A 6,000-nucleotide genomic window follows, 5' to 3' on the forward strand; every position below is an offset into this window, starting at 1 on the left:
CCGGCTTCGGTACCACAAATAGTGTGGAATAGTACCCTTTTTCCTGTTGTAGGAGGGGTACCTTGATTATCACCTGCTGGGAATATAGCTTGTGAATGGCTTCCAATACTGCCTCCCTGTCTGAGGGAGACGTCGGTAAAGCAGACTTTAGAAAACGGCGAGGGGGAGACGTCTCGAATTCCAATTTGTACCCCTGAGATACCACCTGAAGGATCCAGGGGTCCACTTGCGAGTGGGCCCACTGCGCACTGAACTTCTTGAGACGGGCCCCCACCGTGCCTGAGTCCGCTTGTAAAGCCCCAGCGTCATGCTGAGGACTTTGCGGAGGCGGGAGAGGGCTTTTGTTCCTGGGAACTGGCTGTTTGTTGCAGCCTTTTTCCTCTCCCTCTGCCACGGGGCAGAAATGAGGCGCCTTTTGCCCGCTTGCCCTTATGGGGCCGAAAGGACTGCGCCTGATAATACGGCGTCTTCTTAGGTTGAGAAGCTACCTGGGGTAAAAATGTGGATTTTCCAGCAGTTGCCGTGGCTACCAGGTCTGATAGACCTACCCCAAATAACTCCTCCCCCTTATAAGGCAATACTTCCATGTGCCTTTTAGAATCCGCATCACCTGACCACTGCCACGTCCATAAACCTCTTCTTGCAGAAATGGACAGCGCGCTAACTCTTGATGCCAGTCGGCAAATATCCCTCTGTGCATCACACATATATAGAAATGCATCCTTCAAATGCTCTATAGTCAGTAATATACTGTCCCTATCTAGGGTATCAATATTTTCAGTCAGGGAATCCGACCACGCCAGGCCCGCACTGCACATCCAGGCTGAGGCGATTGCTGGTCGCAGTATAACACCCGTGTGAGTGTATATACATTTTAGGATATTCTCCAGCTTTCTATCGGCAGGTTCCTTTAGGACGGCCGTATCAGGAGAGGGTAGTGCTACCTGTTTAGACAAGCGTGTGAGCGCTTTATCCACCCTAGGGGGTGTTTCCCAACGTGCCCTATCCTCTGGCGGGAAAGGGTACGATGCCAATAACCTTTTAGGAATTATCAGTTTTTTATCGGGGGAAACCCACGCCTCATCACACACTTCATTTAATTCCTCGGATACAGGAAAAACTACAGGCAGTTTTTTCTCACCAAACATAATACCCTTTTTAGTGGTACTTGTATTATCAGAGATATGCAATAAATTTTTCATTGCTTCAATCATGTAACGTGTGGCCCTAGTGGAAGTCACGTTTGTCTCCTCATCATCGACACTGGAGTCAGTATCCGTGTCTGTGTCTGCCATTTGAGGTAACGGGCGTTTTAAAGCCCCTGATGGCGTTTGAGACCCCTGGACAGGCACAAGCTGAGTAGCCGGCTGTCTCATGTCGTCAACTGTCTGTCGTAAAGAGCTGACACTGTCACGCAATTCCTTCCATAAGCTCATCCACTCAGGTGTCGACTCCCTAGGGGGTGACAACTCTATAATAGGCAATTGCTCCGCCTCCATCTCATTTTCCTCCTCAAACATGTCGACACAATCGTACCGATACACCGCACACACACAGGGAATGCTCTGATAGAGGACAGGACCCCACTAGCCCTTTGGGGAGACAGAGGGAGAGTATGCCAGCACACACCAGAGCGCTATATATAGACAGGAATACCACTATAAAATGTGCTTTTCCCTTTATAGCTGCTGTTAGTATTAAAACTGCGCCAAATTAGTGCCCCCCTCTCTTTTTTACCCTTTTCTGTAGTGCAGGACTGCAGGGGAGAGTCAGGGAGACGTCCTTCCAGCGGAGCTGTGATGGAAAATGGCGCCCGTGTGCTGAGGAGATAGGCTCCGCCCCATTCTCGGCGGCCTTTTCTCCCGCTTTTTGGTGAGTTCTGGCAGGGGTTAAAATACATCCATATAGCCCTGGGGGTTATATGTGGTGTATTTATGCCAGCCAAGGTGTTTACATTGCTGCTCAGGGCGCCCCCCCCTAGCGCCCTGCACCCTCAGTGACCGAAGTGTGAAGTGTGCCTGAGTAACAATGGCGCACAGCTGCAGTGCTGTGCGCTACCTTGTTGAAGACTGATGTCTTCTGCCGCCGATTTTTCCGGACCTCTTCTTGCTTCTGGCTCTGTAAGGGGACCGGCGGCGCGGCTCTGGGACCGAGCTCCGAGGCTGGGTCTGTGTTCGGTCCCTCTGGAGCTAATGGTGTCCAGTAGCCTAAGAAGCCCAAGCTGGCTGCAAGCAGGCAGGTTCGCTTCTTCTCCCCTTAGTCCCTCGATGCAGTGAGCCTGTTGCCAGCAGGTCTCACTGAAAATAAAAAACCTAAAACTAAACTTTCACTAAGAAGCTCAGGAGAGCCCCTAGTGTGCACCCTTCTCGGCCGGGCACAAAAATCTAACTGAGGCTTGGAGGAGGGTCATAGGGGGAGGAGGCAGTGCACACCAGGTAGTCCTAAAGCTTTACTTTTGTGCCCAGTCTCCTGCGGAGCCGCTATTCCCCATGGTCCTTACGGAGTTCCCAGCATCCACTAGGACGTCAGAGAAATATATGTATGTTCCCTTTTATAAAAACAAATATATTGAACAAATGCACTGCCTGGACCAATGCAGCCTTCTTGAAAAACACAGGAATCCTCATAAAATTCCAAGGGAACAATATAACAGATAGAAGTTTACATGTGGGCGCAAAGGACCTACATAGATAATGTCCTCTGAATGATAAATGTTCCAGAAGTGTCACAGTCTGTGTTCTTAGGTTCCCAATCCACCGTATGATCAATCAAGTGGCTTGACGCGTTTCGGACAGTGCCTGTCCTTCCTCAGAAGCTTCTGAGGAAGGACAGGCACTGTCCGAAACGCGTCAAGCTGGTGGCGTTCTTCGTTTTACTGTGGATGCTGTGTGACTTCTGACTTCAAAGCCTACTCCAAACTGGTGTGCTATCCGGAACCGCCAGTGGTGTCCCAATACCATTCTGGGAGGGTAACGTGATGATGTTAGAGGCCTACACCCCCACCTATACCATTTGACTGGTTATATGCCGTTTCTTTTTATGTGAATTGTGAGTGTCCTGTGTAAAATAAAACGTATTGTCCCTCCAAATTTGATCTGCACCATGATCTATTCTTTTTCCATTGAGATAAAGAAAACCACTTGATTGATCATACGGTGGATTGGGAACCTAAGAACACAGACTGTGACACTTCTGGAACATTTATCATTCAGAGGACATTATCTATGTAGGTCCTTTGCGCCCACTTGTAAACTTCTATCTGTTATAATGTTCCCTTTTATGAAAGAAGCAAGAATTTCCTTAAAAAAAAAAAAAACCTGAATAGGTATCTTCACATAAGTCAATGCAGATGAGGCAATGGTGATGACATGCCCCATCGGCTCTGCATGTATGGCAGACGGAGGATGTCACTGACGACCTGCAGGAGTGCGCACTGTCAGTGCCACAGTGGGTACACAACAGACAATCTGTGCGATATGTCAGTCCGAGCTGCTGGATCAGACGACACATCGTCTAGTGTGTACCCAGCTTTACTTTATTAGAAAGTATACTACATTTACTCACAAAATGTGTATGTATGTGTGTGTGTGTGTGTGTGGGGGGAGGGTTTGGCAGAATGGTGGGGAGTATGGCAGCAATGGGGAATGGCAATAAGGGGGAGAAGTTTAGCCGTATGGAGCATGGCATGGCAATATGAGTAGCAGCAAGAAGGGGGTATCTGGTAACTGGGAGGTGTAACGTCTGTGGTACTGGTGACAGGAGTGGTGTTCTGGATGCAGTGAGGGAGGGAAGGCGGTGTCTGGAGGCAGGGAGTGGAAGGAGGGCTTGCGTCTGGAGGCAGCGTATCTGGAAGCAGGGGAGAGGTAGGTAGGTGGGGTGGTGTATGGAAACAGGGAGTTGGGGTTTGTGGGGGTTCTGTTTGGGGACAGAGGTGCTAGGTGGTGTCTGTAGGTGGGACGCACACACATGTCCTTACTGTATATTATACCCCTTTTCCACTACCTTAAAAACACGGGGGCGCGCATTTACCCGTGTTTTTTCCTAGTGGAAAAGGGTCCCCCTGCAAATTCCGGGAATCCTACCCGGGTAGCTTGCCGGGTTGAACACGTGTTCAACCCGGTAAGCTGTGTAGTGTGAACTGGAGCGGCTCCCATTCACAGTGAATGTAAGGGCGGCGCTGGGAGATCATGTGATCTCCCAGTGCCGCCCCTGCCGCGTCACTAGCAGCGTCACCAACTCGGCAATATGCCGGGTTGGTGAGCGCTGTGGGAACGGGCCGCAGCTGTGTCAGGCTCCCGGCTGCGACCCGTGCTACAGGTGGAAAAGGGGTATTAGTCAACACAGACAGTATGATTGATGGTGTGACACTAACCTCATTTGGAAGCATATTTAATGCCGGGGGTCTCATCTGTCTACTGCCTGGGACTCTGAGAGTGACGAGGCAGGGGCTCTACCTCAGGCACTCTGCCTGAGGTGAGGGCAGAGCGGATCATTCCTGCTGCTGCTCTGCCTGCTTCAGTGTCATCGGCATGTGTCTGTAAAAGGACATCGGGTGGGAGGTTCTAGATGTGCTCGGGTGTACATGTACACGCACACAGCACCTCCCAGACAGTCCGGGAGCCTGGAGAATAAAGAGACTTGCGAGATGATGATGTCATAATCTCGCAGGACCAGTAGCTCTGCGGCTGTGTGTGTGTGGTGCACGTTAAGATACTAGGTCCTTAGGAAGGAACATAGTATGTATCTCCCCACCCTTCCCCCGCTGCTGCCCGCCTGAGGCAGTATAGTGAAAGATTATATGAAGCACTTTGAAATTAACCTCCCGGTGACCCTACATTAGGGTGTGCCTGTGCGCACGCCTGTGTGTGTAGATAGATAGATAGATAGACAGATAGATAGATAGATAGATAGATAGATAGATAGATAGTAATGGGCCCTACACACTGGCCGATACCAGAGAAAGATATGAACGATCTCATTCATATCTTTCAGTGTGTATGCACCAGTGATGAACGATGCGTGGCCCCACGCTCGTTCATCGCTGGTGCCAGCTCGTTTAAACATGCAAGCCAATATGGACAATCTCATCCATGTCAGCATGCATCACTATGGAGCCGAGTGACGGGGGGAGTGAAGAAACTTCAAACCCCCCGTCACCAACCCCCCCCCCCCCCCCCCGCAGCTGGGTCGCCCGTTGGTGTAGGGCCCGACAGATAGATAGATAGATAGATAGATAGATAGATAGATAGATAGTTAACGCAAAAAAACCCTCACTCATCTGTAGGACCACAGGCTGGGATTCCATGAGATTTTTCAGAGCTCCACGGTGGTTTCTTTGGAACCACCTCAGTACTCTTCCCAGTCTCTTTATTTGTGCTGAGTTCTCTATTTTGACCCCTATCATCTGCCAGTCCGGGGTCAGCATTCACAGTACAGTAGATCCAAGCTCTGGCAGGTGAGGTGGCTCAGTCACTGTAGATGGGGGCATCTAGTGGCTCCTGGCAGTACTGCAGGCAGCACACTAACTATAGCTTTCTTTTTCCCTGACATCACATGAAGATCCGTCCTCTGCTTCTCTGCCGGCCAGTCATAATCGGGGGAGGGGGGGACTGGAGACAGAAGTGCAGCGCTTGTGACGCTGTCGGAGCCGCTGCCTGTGAAAAGGTTCGGGGGAGGGGGGACTGGAGACAGAAGCACAGTGCTTGTGAGGCTGCCGGCGCCGCTGCCTGTGACAAGGCACAGCGACAGCCACCAGCATCGGAATGCAGTAGACCAGGGAGAGCGCCTCTCCAGCCAGGCGCCTCCCTGCACTGCATCCCTTTGCTGAGTGGATAGCGCCGGCTCTGACTGAGGGCCGCACAGCGCTGTCGCCGGCACCCCTACACACAGAGCGATGTGTTTTTAATTTTTAAGCAATCTAGTCAGATTGCTTAGTAAACTAAGTGATCATCGCTCCGTGTGTACCCCCCTTAAGAGGACTGCTAATGTAAAATACTGTAT

The 6,000-nt window shown here is 50.8% G+C and overlaps 1 long non-coding RNA gene across 1 annotated transcript in view; it reads right to left on the reverse strand.

Annotated features, from left to right (window-relative positions):
* Positions 1-5,665, reverse strand: part of LOC135049886 (uncharacterized) — a 65,342-nt gene extending 59,677 nt beyond the window's left edge. Inside the window, exon 1 of the long non-coding RNA XR_010241503.1 lies at positions 5,275-5,665. This is a non-coding gene — a long non-coding RNA (uncharacterized LOC135049886). The remainder of the gene's footprint in view (positions 1-5,274) is intronic.
* Positions 5,666-6,000: the final 335 nt, after the last annotated feature.

Source organism: Pseudophryne corroboree, chromosome 2 (genome assembly GCF_028390025.1).
Source record: "Pseudophryne corroboree isolate aPseCor3 chromosome 2, aPseCor3.hap2, whole genome shotgun sequence".
In the NCBI taxonomy this organism is placed as follows: domain Eukaryota; kingdom Metazoa; phylum Chordata; class Amphibia; order Anura; family Myobatrachidae; genus Pseudophryne; species Pseudophryne corroboree.